Source organism: Rhipicephalus sanguineus, chromosome 11, assembly GCF_013339695.2.
Source record: "Rhipicephalus sanguineus isolate Rsan-2018 chromosome 11, BIME_Rsan_1.4, whole genome shotgun sequence".
In the NCBI taxonomy this organism is placed as follows: domain Eukaryota; kingdom Metazoa; phylum Arthropoda; class Arachnida; order Ixodida; family Ixodidae; genus Rhipicephalus; species Rhipicephalus sanguineus.
Window position 1 is genome coordinate 116,444,617 of NC_051186.1, and position 22,688 is coordinate 116,467,304.

The 22,688-nt window shown below is 44.1% G+C and overlaps 2 long non-coding RNA genes across 6 annotated transcripts in view; both read left to right on the forward strand.

Annotated features, from left to right (window-relative positions):
• The window catches only part of LOC119374383 (uncharacterized), a 239,275-nt gene that overhangs the window by 119,331 nt on the left and 97,256 nt on the right, over positions 1-22,688 (forward strand). The window lies entirely within an intron of this gene.
• Positions 1-22,688, forward strand: part of LOC119374381 (uncharacterized) — a 67,186-nt gene that overhangs the window by 33,188 nt on the left and 11,310 nt on the right. For 2 of the 5 annotated variants that reach the window (XR_005180151.1, XR_007417917.1), the window contains exons 2-3: positions 15,296-15,470; positions 21,079-21,259. This is a non-coding gene — a long non-coding RNA (uncharacterized LOC119374381). Of the gene's footprint in view, positions 1-11,604; positions 13,112-15,295; positions 15,471-21,078; positions 21,260-22,688 lie in introns of those variants that run through there. The other 3 variants (XR_005180149.2, XR_005180150.2, XR_007417916.1) reach the window with 3 other exon arrangements.

Below are 22,688 nucleotides of genomic sequence, written 5' to 3' on the forward strand. Positions count from 1 at the left end.
AACGCAGTGCTGACATTTGCGTGGGCTTCCTGAGTGGACTACTAGCCCTCATTCAGCTTCATTAGGTCGCGTATTGCTGCTGAGGATCACTTTGCTGGAGACATTACCATGTTAGAGGATCGTTCGACTTGCCGCGCTTCCAGGACCAACGTCAACATTACTATTTTCTTTGCTCGAAACGAATACAATCAAAAAGCAAACCGGACAGGCATTTTGTGCCTAACATTTGATTCATTTCGTGCAAGAATTGAAGCTGACTGATTGCCGAAGAATTAGATGTTTAGGTGCACGCAAAATAACAGTAATTACTGAAACTCACACAAAACAACGCATTCCTTGATTTTCATTATTCAAATGTACTATTGAGTGCCTTGGAGTTATGATTTGCGAATGTGATGCATTGAAGACACTGCAGGATACCTCGCGCAGGTATCAGGTAACAAACGCATATATATATATATATATATATATATATATATATATATATATATATATATATATATATATATATATATATATATAATATACTGAATGTCCCAGCAAACTTGGACTCACATTTCAAAAAATCATGCACTCTAGGAAAGTTCTACCTGTTGCATATTGGTGTTATTTGTGTGTACAACAACACTTTATTTTTTTTATGACTAAGCGCTAATTATTGTTTTAACTTGAATTACCCAGCCTTATGTTGACGTCGCGTATATAACGCCATATTTAACCATTAATTTATTGCAGAAATCTGCCTGCTTGTTTTTTCCGAGAAAAAACAAATGCGCGCGAAACTCGTCAAATATGAAATGGACGCACGCTCACGCGACGCTACTCAAGCGCTCCCAAGTGTTCTGTAGTTGATACATGGCTGCGTTTTTTCATTGTACAGGGCTGCACGCTATTTTATAGACGCGCATCAAAACACGCCGCTGTGGCGTCCGTCATCAACTTCGAAGCTCTTTACACAGCGCCTGTTCGCTATGCGGGATGTTCTATTCTTTCGTTGGGTATGAAAGGCAGGCCTTAAGCTTTGAAGATGCATTCCTTTACTTCCTCACAATAAGTCCTCCACAATAGCGCATCTGGCAAACTTTCATCAAGCCGATGGTTAAGTACACGTCTGGTGAAAAAAAAAAAAAACTTCTCATGTTTTAAACGTTCGTAGAGCGTTCTAAGAGCAGGCACTGAATATAAGAAATGCGAACAATGCGCCGAAGGAGATGCGTATTTTCAAAATTATTGCAGGTTACAATTTATAATAGACAGTGCAGTCACACACAGGACTGCAAGTTTGGTGAATGCTGCGTGAAAAAGTCTAAAACGATGACGTGCCGTCATAGAGCTCGTTATGGGGGATCGTGCTCGGAATAAGCTTGCCGATGATGATATCTGGTGGTTAACGTCCCAAAGCCAATATATGATCATGAGAGACGCCGTAGCGAAGGACTCCGGAAATTTTGACCACTTGGGGTTCTTTAAAGTGCACCTAAATCTAAGTACACTGGCCTCAAACATTTTCGCCTCCATCGAAAATGCAGCCACCGCGGTTGCGATTCGATCCCGCGACCTTCGGGTCAGCAGCCGAGCGCCATAACCACTAGACCATCGCGGTGGGGCTCGGAATCAGCTTCGAAAATTGAAGCCCAAGCAGGGCCAAGTCGCTTCCGGCGTTGTGATCCGTAGCTTGCAATGTGTCGACGTTTAAGAGTTGCGCGCATGTCCTTCAAAGTGGTGAAGCGGTAGGATGCACGCTTCCAACTGAAAATGCCCTGGTTAGAATCTCAGCTGTAGAAGGTGGTTTTTATTTTCAGCGCCCCTCGTTACAGCTGTAGTGGTTTTCGTTTCGTTCTTAAAATGAGCTTCACTTGCTACGTACCGCTACAAAAAGTAGCCTGAAATGTGAAGTGAAATAGGAGAAATTTGACTGTGAGCGTAAATATTGGCAGCGCCACCGCATTGCAATCAATAAAAACGTAAAATATGGCCTCCGAGATTTTTGCGAATATGAGACTTGAAACAAGACTTCACAGATTACGTTTCATTTTGCAGCAATGCGTAGCAATTGAAGCTAGTTTTAAGAAATAAAGAAACCCAATTCAGCTCTAACAAGTGAGAATAAAAATAAAAACCGACCATCTACAGCTGAGATTCGAACCCGCGCATTCTGAGTGGTAAGCGGGCATTCCACCCCTAAGCCAATTTGACAGAGCCGTGCGCAATTCTGAAATGACGACACACTGCTGGCTACCGATCGCAGCCCACGAGCGGCTTGAGCCTTTTTGTCTTCACTTTCTGTACATTGGTGCTGAGACCGCTCCGAGTCCTTTCCTGTTCTAGTATCCTCTACTGGAGTGGCACGAGCAAGCCGCCAGACACCAACATTGCTTTATAAAAATGCGCTAAACACGGTTTTATGCACGTATGAATTTCTGCTCCCTTTACAATATAACATATGTAAAACACTGCCTAATTTGGCGATATCTTGGACTTACACACATGTGTTGCATAACTCGTCATAGAAGCTACAAGTGCTGTTACTTTTGTAGTCGTGTTACATGCACTGTCTTACTTATAGCTCTTTAGACTGCTTTGTGCCATAGCCAATACTAGCTAGCATTAGCTATTGCTAACCAGTGTTATTGCTCATCAGTAATATAGCTAGGCGAGGGCTGAGACTCACAATTTTCAGGGTGACGTTGGCTAACATATCTTACACTTACGCCAAACACCGATGAAGAGTGCAAGTGTATGGTATACTCGTATGTATATTTGGACATTCGCTTCATGGGCATCTGAAAACAGAGCCGGCCACGGGCTCATACTGGCATCTTTAACTGTGGCAGAAAGAATAACCTTGCAACGTTTTTTGTCTATTACAGGAACATGTGTTAATAATAAATGCATATAAAAGGCGTTCGTCATCATCATCCCACCTGCGTTTGTCTCTGACGAAATATATAAGCAGCAGCAAATTATGTGATCTAGCAATAACTAAAATTTCAAATTATAGATGGCCTAAAATGTTGCCATGCCCCGCCACGCAACTGTGGGAAGCCTCGCTTTGTAACACCAACTCCCGGAACCAGCCCGACCTGTTCGTGAAAGCGTGCAGGGTGGCGGGGGCTCGTAGGGTGCAGCCTGAATATACAAATACCCTTGGTTTCTCGAACTGTGCTGCAGTTTTTCAGTTTTCTTGAATGTCTTTATCGGTCTGACTTTTATTTCTATGTGATCTTTACACCCGTGTCAATACAGCCAGCGTTATGCTGACGTAGATGGACACGGAATACTTCTATTAAGTATATAGCGAAGCAGTTCGATCTGCTGGCGTTTTCATCCCTGGGCGCTGATGACTGGGGCGCTTCAGTACTCATGTTAAATTTAAAAGAATTCATTTTTCAAGATACGATCACTTCGACTTGTCTTACAAACAACGGTGACAGCAAGCAAAGACCGATAAATATTGCATTCTTTTTCGTGAAGTATTACCAGGCGGCGTATCGATTAGATACCTATAACTGAGACCTCCCAGAGGCCGTTTTCACGTCTTGGTATGGGTCACTCGCGTGAATAATGATGATTCCTGTTGAAGTTCAGCTGGTTCCCAAGCTACAATGGGCACATGCTCGGGTCAAATGTGAAAACTAATTCACTTGAAAGCACCAGAGCCCCATATATTGCGTACGAGAAATAATACATCCATATTGCAAAAGACGATAACCCTTCAATGCAAGCGCTTAAAACAACGCGACGTGTTATACAGGGTAATACAAGAGTGAAGCAAGTTTCTTTAACAACATATAAATAAAAAGAAGAAAAAGATAGCATTCGCATTGGGCAATGCAACGTAAGCTAATTTGTCAACTTAAATGTTTAGGGGAATTCGTCTATTCAACAAAAAAAATAAATAAAACGCCAGACCTGCGTGGAAAGCGCAACACAGTCACAGAGAAAGCTGGAAGAGCGGCATTTCTAGAGCCCGTTATAAACTCTCTTGTGTTTACTAATACAAGTACACTAGGAATGCACCCACTACGCCACAAAATTTTTGTGAAGTTGGGAAGCACCCACCAGGACATTATTTGTCATGCTGCAGAGAAGCGACATACCATCTGTGAGGCATTATGGGCACTTTGTTGATGCAACGGTTGATGACGATGAAGAATTATGGCTGATCCCCTTGTAATGGGTTGAAAGGTTTAAACGACCCACTAGTTACGTAATTCGCATTTTGTGACGCCCGGTCGTTATTCTACTCTCCCACCACGCTTGATAACATATGTTAACGTGGGAAACAGAGAGAGAGAGAGAGAAAGAGGGAAATAGCTTTATTGAGACCCTGAGGAAATCGATCATGAGAGCGTTATGGGCTCCCGTGGCAACCAACAGAAGTGCACTTGTGAGGAACCCACAATGCTATAAATCATCATAATTTTCGTGAAGTGGGGAAGCAGCCACTATGCAATTTTTCGTCATTTTGCGGAGAACCGTGGTAATCGCTAAACACCTGTGAGGCATTATGTGCACTTTGTTGAATCTGTGGCTGATGACGATGAAGAATTATGGTAGAGGACTTGGTAATGGGTTGGAAGCATTCAACAACCCACTCGTTGCGCAATTCGCATTGTGTGACGCCTGGTTACAGAATTCGCATTGTGTGATGCGTGTTCGTTACCGCATTACCTTACATACGAGTATGTTACCGTGGTTGCTTCTCGACATGAAGCCATGTATAGGGTCTTTTTACAAAGCAGCTTCAAGCACCGGCATGGCTCTGACGTAGAATACTGGGCTCCCACGCAGCGGACCCAGGTTAGAACCTTGTTCCATCCTGAATATTTTTCTTATCTGGCGTGATTTTGGTTACGGACACCGGCGGCGGCGGACAACTACGGTGCCAAAAACGGCCCTTGTTTTAATCTCCTGGAGCTAGTGTTTTTATCAAGTGTGTATATTCTGTATGTGATCGTTTTGGTTGTGGTTGTGAAAAAAAAATTAATCTCGTAACAACTTTCGCTGTAAAAGCTTTCGACACATGTACACTTAGCTATTTACAATAAAATAAATCTCATATGTGGTAGTGGGAAATAATTTCTTGAAAAGTACGTAATGAACCTTTATGGATGTCGACCTCGTGGCGAGCCGGGCTATCCGTTGCCAGGAAAAAATTTCCACTACACCGCCCCAAACTGAACAGGCCTCAGGCTACCACATTCACACTTCTGTAAAACCGTTCGCATCCCACTATTCCGTGGCTTAGTAGGACAGACCCCGACCACTTGCAGTCGTTCCCCAAATGCGGCCATGACCCATGTTCTCTCGACGACATGCTCTGGCTGTGCCCAACATTTAATGCCTCTCCACCCTTCACGAAGGAGCAATGGGAGGAATCTCTGAAGAGCAGCGATCTCCACACCCAACCCATGCTGTCCAGAGAGCGCAACACATCGCGACGGAACTTCGACTTCCAGTCCCATCGTGGGCGGAGCCACCAACTTGATCTGGGGGCCTCCGGCTCCCCAGATTCGAGTTCCTCAGGACTCCAATAAAGTTCTTGTCATGTCATGTCATGTTAAGAAAGACAAAATAGACAACAACCCGTTTGTAGCACGAAGCCACAAGGAAATTCATGGATTGATGAATTTCTTTGTGCCTTCGTGCTAGAAAGGGTTAATTGTCTACTTTCCCATTCTGAACCATTCTGCCACCTTGCGGGATTCATTTGCAAATGTCATATGTGTTTTAACAAGTCTGTGGGCCAATAATCAACTAATGCCAAAAATGCAAACAATTGTATTAGATAATGCTTAATAGCTCTAAATTTCCTTTGATATTCAGCAGTGCTAGATACACCGACGTTCCTTCCTAGATAATCTCTCATAACTCTATGCCGAGTCACCCTCACAAATTGCTGGCTCTAGGATATTTCTCCGTCTGTGATTTATGATCGCGTCCAGTGTCTGTGTTCTGTAGAAATTGCCTCCACTTTGAATCACAGCCAGTTGTCTGAACCGTGCCATAAAACAGATTGTTGTGAGCACCTGCGAACACACGCAGATGCTGTTAAAACTAAAGATAGATATTAAAGTGTCTTTAGCATGTTGTATTTAGTAAAGTTGAATATTCTTCCGGCTCAAGCCAATAAATCATGGTCCCATTGTGAATGTGCGCATACGTGCTGCAGTGGCTGCTGTATTTCATGTACAGGCTGTTTCATACTTAGGGGAAATCTCGGAGCGCCCGGCATCGCGATGCGCCTAGCGCTGCAATCCGCGCGCCGGCAGCAGCTCGCGCGTGCGCATACGCTTCAAGAGTGTACAGTTGTACATCTGCGCACGCGCGAGCTGCTGACGGCGCGTGGTTGCAGCGCTGGCCGCATCACGATGCCGGGCGCTCCGAGATTTCCCCTAAGTGTGAAACAGCCTGTACATGATGCAAATATCGACTGAAAGTATTCTGCTGAAACTTTTCTATATATTAAAAGAATCAAAATTACGTTGACGAGTGCGCTCTTTTTATATGTCTTTTCAGCACGAGAAAGCACCAAGCAACCTTACGGTGGCTGGACACTACATTAATGAAACCAATCAGACAAGAAGCGAAGAAAAGTATAGCGGATGTTGTTTTAGTAATAACGATATAAAAAGTGAAGAAAATATTGTCGACTAAAAGATAACCTGAGAATGGCAGGGACCAAACGTGCAACCGTCAGATAACGTGTCTGATGCTCTACCTATTGAGCTACATCAGCGTTCGCCATCTTGTCCACTTTATCGCGTATGTCTATGCATGTAAACCTGCGAGTGATAGCACCGATCGTGGCCATGACGGCGTGCGTGGAACATTCTGCCACAGCTAGATATACTACCAATAGATGTATAAGGACACTACATGCTGTGGTGCGTTGCCTACCTGTTGTTATTCAGAGATAGAAACCAGACGAACCCTGTTTCGACATTTTCAACTGTCTACTAATCGTTTCATATGTATGACGATTTGAATCATGCTGTAACCCACGGAAAACCTTTCTAGGAATATGGCTCAACACGCGTGTTCCTTCCGCCCGACGCCACTTTCAAAACACAAGATGCCAGAATAGTAAACAGTGAATGGAACAAACATAATTTACCAAACGAGTGCTGGCATCTGCGAAGTTACTCGCAAACTAGCCCGCAAACGACCATGCCACGTTCAAAACACTGTTAGAGGGATATTATGTCAAGCAGACGACCTACATTACCCAAAATGGTTTGCAGACACGACTCAAAGACAAGATGTGCTTGTTCGAAACCGTTAGTGGATTAATAAAACAATTACACAGATATGATTACTTTGGTATAGCTTAACAAAATATACGTCTTGAAGGCAATTATTTATTGCACATTGACGTCACCGGAAACGCGAAGTATTGCCATGGACTTTGCAGAAGTTGGGAACTGGCGGGCGCGTGAATGTTGTGCGTTAAGCACAATTTGTGCGCATTCGTAGCTTTGCTAGAAAGTATTGTAACGACTGATTACATAGGAAGCAACAATAGGTCTATCGATGGGTACATGACCCTTCCGGGAACGATAGACCGAAGATATGGAAGGTTGCTACAAGAACATCGGAACATTCCACATTGGTGAATTTCATATCTTAGACGAAAAACGTGGGCCACTTGCACCGATTGTGCCATGTACAACACTATTGCGTTCCATGCTGATGTGTCTAGGCTAAGAAACCAAAAAAAATCGTGAAGTGATATTTGGATACAAAGTTTATTCACCAAATTTGGTTCCCTCTCAAAAATGGTACAGTGTTTCTCGCAGTTATTAGCTATATCATTTTTGACCCCTAGTCGCACTCCTAGTTTTAATTTTCCCCCTAATGTGCTATAACATTGCGCACACCCATTCTGGTTCTGTAGCAATTTTCCCTGTGAAACAAAACGCTCGGAATTATCTCAGCCCTACTGAAACGTTCCGTATGCTATTCCAATAATTCCGCATGTTTCCGTAAGAATCTTACGTAAAGAGATGGAAAATATATGGAAAGTATACAGAAAACATATGGATTCCATATGGAAACATATGAAATTATTGGAATGGAATACGGAACGTTTCAGTAGGCAGTACGATGACGGTATTTGCTGTGCTGTTCAAACTATCTTGTTTCGTTGAAAACATGTCGGAAAAACAGCTGCATTCAAACTTGACTCTAGCTATTGTGTTTTGACACTAAAAGAAGGACAATGAGATACCCTGTTTGCCGCGACGTACACGTATCTTCTTTTTAACGTACGTTGGGCGACTGCACAATTTCGCATATATTCAAGACTCAAGCATTAAGTGCACCACCTGCGCGGAATAGACATGAGACTTTCTAATACTGAGAGTTGTCTGAACAATTTATTTCGACGCTCTCTCAAGCGGGAACGACGCAAATGCATCGCTGCTTTAACGTCGTTTGCACCATACTCCTTTTAACAAGCAGTCTAAGCCCAGCTGCAGTTCATAATCGGAACAGATTGGCAAGTAGTCACACTAAATCTTCTCGCTAAATAAGGAACATTATTTAAAGTTTTAGCAATTACTAACATTGTTTGTTCCTAGAGATCAACACGCACCGTGCTTCCACGAGCGTCCAAGTTGTTTATTGTCTCTGCCCGTGAAGTATATTTTGCATGAAAAAGAATTTGCTGATATCTCCTCTGAAAAGTTTGCTAAGTAGCTCATTTGTTGCATTACCACACGTTCCTGCATAGCTGTTCCATGGAGGACAGTCGCATTGCATACTGCCATTTAAGGTCGTCCAAATATTTACCAATTAGAACTCATGCACCTAAGCTAAGTTCATGCGATCGGCACCTTGATAAGGAACACCTGGTGTCATTTGTTCCCGAGTTCTGAACACACCTTTTGAGACATAAGGTACACTTAGCTATTTTTGCAAAAGCAACATCTACGAAAGATTTAATTCGCATTTCACCTAATAAAATTAAACTTTAAAACAGCCCGTTCTTCATAGAATAGTCACGCCTACAAAGCACCGTATCTGCTCACTACGGGTTAATCATACTATTTTAAGGTAGCTCATTTCTCAAGTGAAATTACACAGAAATATCTATATATTTCATGAAGATAAAAATTAAAAATGTTAGGCATGGTCAGTTAGGCCATCTCAAAATGCTTTTAAAGTTCAGTTTCGGAGACATTGTCTTCTTTGCCCTCATCCTCCCACTTTTTGAAACAGGGAGCCAAAACGACCAAGGTTTCTCGAATAACTTGTGCCCGATTTAAACTTTTTGTAAAGAAATTATACTCTAACCGGCAAAGACGTGCACTGTGAAAGGACGCTAAGTGCAGACAGGAAACGAGCGACGTTTGGCAGGAAGATTTCAGTGGCAGGCGATAAAAAACGAAGCAGAAACACCTAGTTACCTGGAGCCCAGAAATGAATACTTAATATGAATTTTGAACTGCAAGCTTGTAGCCGGAAATCACGTGATAAACTGAGAGTGGCTTAATGCACCCTCTAGTGGCAGTTGGAATTTAGGTCACTGATAAGATGTAGGTACCATGTTGGTTCAACTTTCCCTGTATTCAGCCTAAATCGAATAGTGGTGTTGCCTACTAAATACGACTTTGATCGAGTTTTCCGGGATTAATAAATGTGCGAAATTTATATCACTGTGTACGTGCGAATATAGTGTGCCGTGCAGTCAAAGCGCCTCGTCAATAACAATCTTCCGATGCGAAGTGCCAAAAAAGGGAAAACAACACCCAACGGCACCTAACACGTCGTAAGCGCAGTAAAACAGCTTACAGCGCTAAAAAAGGAGGACATAGAAAAAAGAAGGTAACGACTCGGGCGCTTGTCATCATCCTGGTCTGTTTATCGCTGTGAGCTGTTCAAACAGGAACTATCACCAACTTGACCAGGTTTCCCTTCTTGCAGCGAAGTAGTTTGAAATACACCACAGAAACAATTTCTCAGTGATAGCCCATCGTTGAACAGGCCTGCATTATCTTTGTCGGCTTCATACAGGCAGAGTCACTCTTTTCATTTCGACAACATTTCTGAGTGATGTGTCCATTCGCACAAGCGTTCATCGAGACAACTCTTTATGTTAAGCAGGCTGCTCTTTCTAGAGATCAACGAACACTCTTAAATTTAGCTTAAAGATATCAACAAAAGGTTATAGGATGCTTCAGAACACCTTCTAGAAAGCCCCAAGTACGATGTATACCCTCGAACATTTTACATATTTTAGACCAGTTAATCACACAACACTGCTTTGCGCTGCTTCCGGTACAAGAGGCATTGGAAGCTTTGTGCACAGCTCACGTGGTTTTTTCATTGCCTCCGGAATCTGCCCATCATTGATCAAGCAATGACATGGCAGGGCGTCATCATGTAACGTGATATTGACACCACAATGGCGTTACAATTCCTTGTGATCTCTGATGTCATAATGACGTCATAGGGTCAGGTCACCACCTATAATTTTCACATCACTCGTGTTGACTCCGAAGGTCACCATTCGCGTTTGAAGAGGCATCTAAGCGCTTTGGTTTAATACAATAGTTATTGTCGCATCCCTATAGACATACTAATGGGATTCATGAACATCGCAAAACATAAGAAACAAAGGGCACAGATGGCTCCCATAGGAAATTTCTAACATTTGAAGTATTTTTCTCACAATTGCCGTCCACAATTTCAAAACAATATACGTTAGCAACGTTCATTTTTTGTTATGGGCCTAATATCTGCGCACGTTACGGAAATGCATCTGTGCATGAGGACGATCGCTGGCCCTACAGTGCACAGAAACCGCTGTCAACTACATCGACGAAAGAAGGGTCCACTACGTATGCTAGGAGATGTAGGGCAGTGAGAAACTTGACTCGCAGAAAACGTTTTTTCGTGCGACTTCATATTACAAGCACAATCCTCATTCTTATGAAGTAAGAATGTGGTGCATATTTCTTCAGTTTCACCATCCTCTAACACTCATCGCGGCAAGCGTCAGTGGAAAGACGCCTAGTGATAATTATTGGTATGTTTATTACTGGCCCTGTAGCGCGGCCTGGGCTGAACAGTACATCAAAGAATTGGGTGGTTCGCGAATACATCACTTCGGTGATGTATTGCATTATGACTATTCGGTATTTTCTTGGGTAAATTACTTTAAGGACACTTGTTTCTTGACTACGTCACTTGTTTTTGGCGACGTGTTTACAAGGGTAGGGACACTATGCAACTGAGTTCAAGCGAAGACCTTCGTCATGCATCGTCATGTGCCCTCGTCATGCATCGGATAATCCTGTGCGGATATTCTGTATGATCATAAGTAATACCCGATGTACGTAGCAAGCCGCGAGCAAAACTGTTTAAGCCGCGTAGCCACTCACTCAACCCAGTGACAGATGCCGTACAACGCAACTATGTATTGCAAACCAGACACGTACTACAAGATATATGCACAATGTTTTCGTTTGATAATGCCGAGGCTACTTTTGCGAATTGTCTCGTTAAGCAATTTCAATAGCACTTGTTCTGCTGTGGTGTTAGTTCATATCATCAAGTGAATAAAGGAGAACGTCTGGTGGTATGTCACATGTCAAACCAAGAGCACCTTAACGGTCGCATTGCAACGTTTGTGTGTTGATCGGCATTAGTGGGTAACGTGCATCCCCATGCAGTAATTATTTTTTGGGCAGGACATCGCCTGTACATATATTTTGTGATATTTGGGCGTAATAATAATTGTTAGGGTTTAACGTTGTACAACCAAGCTATGATTACGAGGGACGCCGTAGTGGAGGGCTTCTGAAATTTCAACCACCTGGGGTTCTTTACCGTGTACCTAAATGTAAATACACGTGCCTGAAGCGTTTTCGTCTCCATCGAAAATGCGGCTGCCGCGGCCGGGATTCGATCCCGAGCCCTTTGGGTTAACAGTCGAGCACCACAACCACTAGACCGCCGTGGCGGGTTATTTAAGCGCTTCCTGGTCGCCATTCGTTTTCCTAAGCACTTTGCTGATATTATCAACTACTTTACTGTTCAAAAGCGCGCGTTTCTATTGCAAACTAAAATGCCGTTCTAGACTGTTCGATTTACAACAGCCTCTTGCAGCTTCCCTATCCCTACACGTGATAGGGAAGCTGCAAGAGGCTGTTGAACTGATAATTGGGTGACGTGGCACGGATTAATAAATAATATGAAAGCGGCGTCACGGAGTAAGACGGCAAGACTCCAATACACACGAACAAAATCTTCAATGGGCCAAGAAGAATTGATCAGGGGCTCATTTTCTTTGTTATGAACAACCTAATGAAAGCGACAGACAATGAAGCGGATGAAAATATACGGGCATTAGTTGTAGTCTTCAACTTTAATGTGGTAATTGTAATTACAATGTAAAGAAATTATAGTTTACCAAAAGATAACTTGCCGCCGGTATTGACCGAAAGTACAACCTTCGGATAACGCGTGCGAGGCTCTACCTATTGAGCTACAGCGACGGTCTTCCTCCCATGTACATTATTGCGTATTCCTGCGAATGTCAACATTTTAGCGCATGCCGCTCGTAGCCTTGATTTTGGGCGTGGAAAACTCTTTTTTGCCAGCTCACGTCACATAGAACGTGGTCTTTATACGAGCAGGCAGCTGTCCAACAGTCCCTCCCATACCACCTGGAGGCTTCCAGTTTGCCGGAACGAGCACACAAACATGTGTCTTTAGTTTTGTCGTCTAAATCCGCCGGGCCCTTTTTATAATAGTGATACCGCATTCCACCGTAAGGAAGTGCTATGAAGTAAATGAACTATACGTGATTCTACTATAGGGTAAAACACTTGACACGCAAGTGTGATCAATTAGTGGACGCTTCACTGCCTAAAGTCAATATATAGAATGATCAACCTGTGGAAAGCGGCAAGAACGCTCTTGATGAGGACACGTCACGAAAAAACAGATATTTTGCGCATCACTGTTCTCATTTATGGTGCCCATGGTATAATTAAGATTTTTTTTCAGCGACTAAATGCATAGTAATTATTGGTCGTCCTTTGCTTTCCAGGTAATGCAAAAGCCACATCATAAAGGCGTACGTATTCACAGCTGCGCAGTGATTTCTTCAAGCAGCTCGGAATATAACAAAAAAGTACTTGCGTCGCAGGGTACTTAGAATTTTAGTGGTAATTTCTCGTAAGGCTTTTATACGGTATTTTGCACAAGTAGGCGTTCATTACGAAAGAACGAACGGCTACAGTTCCGATTAGCCGGACTCACGCGCTCTAGATTCGGCAAAACGCTGCCTTGAACACGCTTGTCCGCCACGCCACCGCCTTCGTCCTTCGGTAAAAAATTATGGTTTTCCTCGGCGTTTCACTAGCCATTTTTTTCGCAGGAAGTGCGACCGTACACCATTCGTTATCGTTCGAAGACAGCTACAATATCCGAACGCGCGCGGCTTCTCAGTAGCGTTGTATTTATTTATTTGATTTGTACTCAGTAAATATTTCGACTCGCGTATTATGCAACAGCACTATGTGATCATACGCACTTTCTTTAACCAATGAAAGCCAACAACAAAGAAAACATTTCTTGTCCTTAATACCCTTCGTGACACTCGAAAGGGATCCTCCTATCAAAAGTTCTTTCGGTAAGAGAACTTCATTATTTGTCAGCGTTCCATGATAACTATGGCAACTGAACAACACATTGACCGTTGCGCTAACAATTTACAAAAGAACACGCACCGGATCATTTCTGAAAAACACCTACTGATTACACTCCGATGTTATTAGAAACGTACAATGGGGTCGTTGACCTTGCGGAAGGGCCTAAGAAGGGGCCGAACAGGTATTAATTTGCTTCATTCAGCATCAATGAAATACTCCGAGTAAGCAATTTATGTAAGGTGGAACCTATACAAGAAAAAATCAGCACATGAATGAGCCCGATATGTGTCACTAAATATGGCGGGCGTCCCCTCTAGGACGGCGAGAATAAATACTAAAGGCTAAAACCTAGAGCACCAAACCCGACTATATCGAATTCGTGTAAATCGAATGCTTATTTATATAGAACAATTTTCGAACAGGGCAATTCTTTAACGTCAATGCATAGGAAAATTCACGGCTACATCTAACAAAAATAGCCGGAACAAATGAGATAACGATCATAGGGCAGAGTGAAACACCCCCAGAAGTGTGCCTTCTGTCACAAGAAGTTGTCTTTTGCTCACAGAAGGGGACATTCCGCATGCATTTGGAAGAATGATCTATCTGATCAGGAGGAGGCCATGCAGAGCGAGTAGAAACGTTTGCTTGCAATAGCGTCCTTTGTCGCATTATTCCTCGTCGGCGCGGCCGTCGTGCGGGGTCAACGTTTCCTTCTCAACTACCTTTTTTTACGCATTCACTATCGTAAAACAGAATCGCCTGGCCCGTATGCACATAGCTGGCGATAATAAATGCAGTCGAACGCAGATAAAAGTTCCGACGTCGCCGCTAAGGTAGAACATGCTAGGAATCACGCGCGGTATGATACTAAAAAACAACGCCAACACTAGTGCCAAGGCAGACTAGAGGCGTCCCGCGTCCGACGAGTACGGACAGTAACGTATTAAAATGTTGTGTCGCTGGTTACATCGACAGCGTATTTTCTCGCCTAATCCCCCGTCCCTGCATATACCCCCAGCCCTAACGAAAATTGTGGCATCATAAAAACGTAACAGAAATTCCACGTATTGCCAAAACCGATTTCCTTGCATTATCGCGAAGGTTATCCATGAGGGTCGAACCGCACCATAAGTCGAACCGAAAACACGGTGAATTCTTTAAAATTTTATGCCGAATTGTACAGTATATAGAACTAATTCCCGTTTTTTAGCGAGTTCGATAACGGTGGGGTCGACTGTATACAGGTGGTCTATTTTGCCATTCTGTCACTTTTATATCTGATGAAGTTTAGGTGGGTGTTTGTACTATTTACAAAAGTCCAACGCTGAAACCTGATGCGCTAAACAGTGTGCGCATAGCCAGCAGTACGTCTGTATGCTCAGAGGTTGCAAAAAAAAGATACAACTACGTATAAAGACGTAGCGACATTTCAAATATACAGCAGGCACTTATGGTTGCTGAACCATAAAATGACAAAAATATTCCCCAATAGGTGGGATTACAATAAAGCGTTTTTTTCTTTTTTCAAAAATAAGGACCACTATTTGGATGGTAAGTAGAAGTAATGTACATAATATAAGCGCTGTCCAACTGATCATGAGTGTGTATTTTCACAACAATTTTAGGTTCGCAGCGTTGGTCAGGATTGCGATGCGAAAGCACAATGTATAATGTGGACGTGCTGCCTGAGAAGTCTCACAGCAACCGCATGTTACCAAAGAGCACGAGTTGGTGGAAGATGCTCAAGCTATAACATCAGTGGAATATACAACTCTAATTGCCCTTGTGCACCAGGTCATGGTAGGAATTCAACTTTTTTGGTCACTAATGTTGTCAAGGTCTGACCATATTGAGCTGACGAGCGCAATGCATACATTGGGTGTTCAAGATCACATCTGCCAAAACTTGCAACGCTACGCACCGCGGAAATAGGTCAAATTTCATGCCGAACGCGGCTTTTCCTTCATCTCGCGGGCGTGCTGCCAAAGAAGGAGGGGATGACGTACTACTAGGAAGTGCTCTGAAGTCCCCCTTCTACGTAGACATCTGTGCTCCGACGTCACCCACACTAGCACGTGACAAGGCGATAATTATTTTACGCGAAATGTGCAGCTTATGTAATTTGTTGCTTGAATAGATGAATGAAATTTGAGAGAAATAATAAGACACAGAAACGGAATGTGTGCGTGCTTTTCTTCGTTTTTTTTTGTTTTACTGCGAATCGCAGCGAGATGCGAGACTAATCTACCTTCGTTTCGCATGCGTTCATGTTCTTGTGGCTTGTGCGTCGAGCGGACGCCAGCCCTGATAACGCAACTCTGCAATTTTCTACCCCGTTCCTGTGCTCATTAGGCTCATTTATTCTCCTGGGTCTAGGCAAATGTTCATATTGCACTGGCTCTTGATGCCTCTAGTCTCGTGCCCACACAAATTTCGCAGCTTTCATACCCATCCTTCACAAACAGGCAGTACACCACAAAGAACACCGAGACAGCGCCCACGGCCGCTATATAGAAAAAAGGTAGCGGCCGTGCAACGCCCTGTGCTCGGGCTGGCTCGGGCGTCTCATGCCCACGTCATAGAGAGGTTAAGAGAGGACACTCCCGTAGGGCCCCTGCAGCCGATTTGGGTTCGCAGCGCACCGAACGGAAGTGGGGAATCCTAACAGCCGCCTCAGAGATGAGAAATTGCAAAAACAATTAAAAATGCCGATCTGAGAGGCCATTATTTATAGGTAAAATTACACGGCCCCCGAGACCACTTCTGTTCGTGTGATTGTTTCGGAGGTCATATATATATATATATATATATATATATATATATATATATATATATATATATATATATATATATCATGCATAAGTAGCTTCGTGTAAGCCACACGGCCAGAGCGGCGAGCACACAATGCAATTATTTATGCAGATATGACAATCGTTGGGAGAGACGAAACATTTTCTTTGAAGTCACATTCTCAGTAAGTACATCTTGGAAAGGTGCAAAGGGCACCTGTCATATCGCGAAATCCTGAACCACTTAGTACCACGCTCTCTCACTGTGCTGTCGTTGTTGTTGCACCACGCAGCGCAGCACTAGCTGCCGTACTACTTGACTCCGGACGACATGACCTGGAAAAAGAGAAAAAAGTTGATCATATTTTCTCTGGCCTTCGCACAAATTGCTTCGACGCACTTCTCAGCACCCTTTTGCGAAAAACAGTCCCAAGGAGTTGCCGCAGTGCAAACAAAGCAACCTTCGGTGCATGAACTATGAGGCAGTATTTAACGAGAATATTACGTCGTAGCCAAGGCCAACGAACACTGTTCTCATTTCTCAAGTTCTCTCTAATTCGGCTCTTAACATAGGCGTCAAGCACACTGCGAATACCACAAATAACGATTCTAAGCATAACTGCGCTCTTTCACACATTTGCACACCCATGCAGTGAATTAGAATTGCGTGTAGCGGCATTGTATGCATAAAGAAAACCTCACGACGCAAGCGGCGACTCATTTTTGGCGCCAAGAAACGATTTCTTCGCTAACGTGCTGCGCAGCATTTCAAGTTGCTATTTCTTAATGCAAAGCAATTCACGAGCATCATACGCGAAGCGTGAAGAACAAAGAACCTTTCGGCGCTAAAACACAAAGTGCGTCAAATGTCAAAGCTTTGGAGACAAATGCATTGCAAAGTAATGATGGGAAAAAAGAACCTAATGAAGGCGTTCTTACCAAGCAGTCGCCAAGCAGAGTGACTTCCCGGCAGACGATCCCAGCAGAGCCAATTTTATATGCGTCGCCGCGTCGTCTTGCCATGGTCTTGCCGGCAAACCTGACCATATATGGTCATGACAGCTACGAATCGATGATTTCAAACTGTCCAATCGCACACGATAAAGACGGATTTAGAGCCACACTGCGAGCGAGCGGAAGCCACTGCCGCAGCCACATAGTCTGACAAAGACAAGTAGATGTATCGTGAGCCAGAAAAGGTACTGCAAGTATATAACACTAGTACGCGCGTTCTCTTGGAAACAGGGAGTGACGTGCTGCCGTCTAACGGCTGTCGAGCAGCTGCGTAGCTCCGCCGCTTATAGGCTCGTGTGTCCACTCTTGTCATTTTCTGTTACTCTATGCCCACGTGACCATGCATGCACAAGACATGTCTGTGCGTGTGCGTATGCGTCACGTGATTCTCCGGCTCCGACGCAGAAGAGGTCAGGAAAGGGATTCGGCTTGCGACGGCTACACGGGGCGAGCGGCATGGGTCTGAAGCTCGCATTCTCGCATCATGGTTTCGTGCCGCTACAAATTCTTTTTATCGACCAGGAAAAATTCTTCCGACGTAATGCTCTTCATTCGGTACGCAACAAATTCCAGCGTCGAACTAAATTTCGCTATGTGGCCTGGTGAGGAGCCCTTTAACAGAATGCACGATTTTGTTTCACTTGATTATCTTACTTCCTGAAAGCAGCAGTCGGCGCAACATCTTTACATATAGCAGTGAATTTCAGGGCGCCAAGTGGTTTATAGAGAAATACTGGGATGCAGTCAGCAATACCTGCTGCTGTGTCCGACTTCATGCCTTACATTTCGGATTCAAACATACATCCTAGATTTTGCCAGTAAAGATGTTTTGGTAACATTGGACATCTCACAGAGTGGTAACTGTTTACACTGAGATCTAACCATCGCGAAGTAATACTCACATGGCTAACTTATTTGAAACAGCACATGATGTCAGAACAGGTTAGCCAGCTCGGAAAAGTAGGCATGATCTTACTGTCAACACATCTTACAAATATGACAGAGTAACGATTACAGGTGTTACCAAACGCTCTTCTGCCAGACCCAAAATGCTGCTGCTACTAAGTTCCTGGTTTTTGCTTAGGGCATTCAACAGTAAAACGATTGCGTAGCCGCTAGGGCGGCCAAGGTAAATGAATAACAAAGTATTCTCGGTTTTGCTCAAGGAAGAAGCACTGAATGCGAAGCGAAACATGGAAATGTTACACAAGGTAACGCTACCGGCTTGCTCCTTTAGGATCCGATCTCGTGTAACTCTACAGCAGGCTAGCGTGAAGGAATATGGTTGCAACAGGGAGCGAAGCGGTTTTCGTGCTGTCGCATCCACACGACACGACCGCGCCCTTTTTATGAAAGCGTGCAATTGCTGCCCAAGCAAAACAACTTTCCCTTTCATTTTCCGGTGCTGCCCTATGCCGTTTTCGCACGGGTCGGAACAACCGGTATTGCAAGAAGCAAAGCCTCGGAGGTGAACAGACATTTCCCAATTTTCTGCAGAGTAGAACGCGATAGAGTAATCGGGCCCCTTGCGCATCAGCTTCTCAGTCTGCATCTTTCATTTTCCGGTGCTGCCCTATGCAGTTTTGGTAGGGGTCGGAACAACTGGTATTGCAAAAAGCAAAGCCTCGGAGATGAAGAGACCTTTCGAAATTTTCTCCAGAGTAGAACGCGATCGAGTAATTGGGCCCCTTGCGCATCACCTTCTCAATCTGCAACTTTAATTTCCCGGTGCTGCCCTATGCCGTTTTGGTAAGGCTCGGAACAACCGGTAATGGAAGAAGCAAACCTCGGAGATGAAGAGACGTTTTGCGACTTTCCCAAGAGTGGAACGCGAGAGAGCAATCGGGCCCCTTGCGCACACCTTCTCAATCTGCATTTTTCATTTTCCGGTGCTGCTCTATGCCATTTTGGTAGGGCTCGGAACAACCGGTATTGGAAGAAGCAAAGCGTCGGAGATGAAGAAACCTTTCGGGTCTTTCCAAGAGTGGAACGCGATAAAGTAATTGGGCCCCTTGCGCACACATTCACAATCTGAAGTTTCATTTTCCGGTGCTGCTATGTGCCGTTTTGGTAGGGGTCGGAACAACCGGTATTGCAAGAAGCAGAGCCCCGGAGATGAAGAGACCTTTCGCGACTTTATCGCTAGACGAAGGGCGCATGCGCCGGGCCATCGGTAAAAAGGCGGATTGCTTACCTGTATTCGGTGCTCGGTCGCAGCCTCAACTGTGTCGCAAGGAAACGCACATTTGTGCACGTAACATTGATGCGTAGCAGAATGCCTACTGCAAGTAAAGTTGCGGAGTACCCACTAAGCCATAATTATTCCTTTTGCGAATCAGCGAAAGGCCCACTACGCGTCCGTAAGGCAACATGCGAACGTATGCGGCTGCTCACTTTCTTCAAACTTTTGCTGATTACGATGAACAATTATGTCTATGCGCTTTGTCATGTGTAGGACCTAAAAACACCCACTCGTTGCGCACTTCACATGCATTGACGGCTGATGTGATTCTAAGCTTCTGCCACGCAATGTTACATTCGTTAAAGAGACTCATCCCACTACATGACGTTCATACATTTTTTTGAAAAAAGTTTCAAGCAACGGTATAGCTCAGTGGTAGAACACTGAGCTGGTAGAACACGCTTGCCATACAGAAGGCCTGAGACTGATTATCACTCGAACCAAACATTTTTACTATTTATTTTATTTGCATCTTTCTTGTTTCATCTTCAAAGGTGCGCTTAGTGAACACAAACGACACAAACAAAAAAGTACAGGACATAAGGCAACGAGCGCAAACTACCGACTGGTCTATTGTCTGAAAAAATGTAGCCCCAAGAAAGGGGTGCGGCAAACGAGCATGCGCAGATGCTCATAAGAAGGCAAAAGGGGCAGGGCGATAATGATCAGGGGGGGGGAGTACGGAAGAAAGGCAAAGGTGAAAAGGAGGGTGAGGAGGAAACGCGATCCGAAGAAGCAAGATCGAATCAAAATTAGCTTGTATTTTTCGCAAAATCTACCTCAGCCGCTGTGAGGACGATAGAAGGGGCACTAACACAAGCTTCCTCGCCTTCTTCCATAATTTTCAATGTCTCTAAAATTTCTCGGACAGTTTTATCTTCGGAGTGGGCTACTACAGCTGTTCATTCGAAGAAGGCTTTACATGAACATTTCTTGCAATGTGCCGCTAAGTTACTAGCGGCTGCTAGCTGCTGGCAAGCGTACCGATGCTCTCTTAGCCTTAGATTAAGGCATCGTCCCGTCTGTCCGACGTACGACCTACCACACAATAACGGTATCTTATACACCACCCTTTTCGTGCACTCTACGAACCTGTCTCTGTACTTAACATCGCAAATTGGCTTTTGGGTCATTTGACCTGTATTGACCTTTTTTTGCACAGGCCTTTCAGCTTTTGAGAAGCTGAAAAGATTACGTTAATATCGTGTCGCGCAGCGATTTTCCTCATTCTATGTGAAAGACTGTGTACGTATGGCAAAACGACAGGCCTCTTGGTTTTATCTATAGGTACTTTAGCTATGCTAGGGTCGCGTTTTAGTTCTCCTATCTGCTTTTCACAAATTTGTGTAATCATTCCTTTCAGATAGCCACTGCTCTGAAGTCGCTTAATTTGGGTTGCCACGCTTTCTTCTACCCTGTGGTGGCATGATTTCGCAAGGGCTTGCTTCAGGCACGTGGTTGCGATTCCTCTTTTAATTATTTTTGAATGCCCCGAATCGAAAGGAAGAAGCCCTTTCTCACCCCGCACTTTGTACGACCAACAGGTATGTTGATCCCCCATTTCGATTTCCAAGTCAAGGAAATGAAATCTACCTTCCACTGGGAGTTGAAATGTGAATTCCAACCATTTGCTCTCTCAAATGACTTGACAACACTCTACGGAGTAAATGTGTCTTTCTTGGTTCTTTTGGTGCAAATTAAATGGTGGTCGACGTATCGGAAACACGCGATAATGCCAATTTCGCGCAGACTATCCGACATCTCATGGTTACCCACTGCCAAAAACAAATCTCATAAAACCGGTGCAACGCAAGAACCGATTGGGACACCCTCTTTTTGGACATATAAAAGCCCTTCATGTGCTATCATAGTTGAGTGCAGGCAATAGTTCAAAAGGTCGAGGAAACCCGCGACACTGCACTTGCACAAGTCCTGGAACTGGGAAATCCCGAACAGGTCAATGACGTCCTCTACTGCCCTGATGTTTCTTTCCTCGGAATATTGTAGAAAAGGTCTTTGACGTCTATTGAAATACAGTTCACCGGTGGGCTGTCTCGTATGTATTCAATCACTTTGAAGGCGTTGGGAACCCTAAAGGGGTCGTTGACTGGGAGAGAAGAAAGGCAAACTTGGAGGAAGGCCGCTAGGCAGCGTTGCCATTGACCTTTGTCTTCAACTATCGTCCTGAAAAGGTTGCCCGGTTTGTGCGTTTTCACTGAGAAAAACGGCTTCAGGGTCATTTCCTTGCTTTCTTTAATTCTTTTCCCCAGAGTTTGCGCTCGTTGCCTTATGTCCTGTACTTTTCGTTTGCGTCATTTGTGTTCACTAAGCGCACCTTTGAAAATGAATCAACACCAACTAGCCCACCCTATAGCTTTTCTCAATATCTTTCTTGGTTGTTTTCTCACGTACAACGCTGTTTTTTCGCTAGCAACCAACGACGCTGACGCCGACACCGAAGCCGGAAATTCTTCGAAAGGAGCTCTTAACGCTATCGCATTAAAATATGCCTCGAGTGCCCCGATTACTATCGCAATAAAGAAATCTAGCGAAGCTTGCACAAAGCCCCCAAGGATGGGTGACAGCAGAGCTGGTGGATTTGTTGGTGGACAAATCGGCGTACGTGTTCTGGGAGCGAAACAGAAGAGGAAGAGAACGAACATGAAGAACGTATTTGATCAAGTGTCAAAATTTCCTATCAAATTTATCATTTTTCTATTCTGTAACCTCCCCTCTAAAGAATTATAACATTTATAAAACCACTCAAGTCTTGGCCAATCCCCCACAGTGGGTGTGAGCCAAAGTTGCAGGTGAACAAGAACAAGAACGTAGCGAAGCGAACGCGTGCCGGTTCGTGAAGAGGATAACTTTTCTACGCCACATGGCAACGTATACTCGTTCTAGTGTACTATACGTGGCTATGCTTTCTCTTTTTTATCTTTTTTGTGCATGTTTCTTTCCACGTCTTTCTCC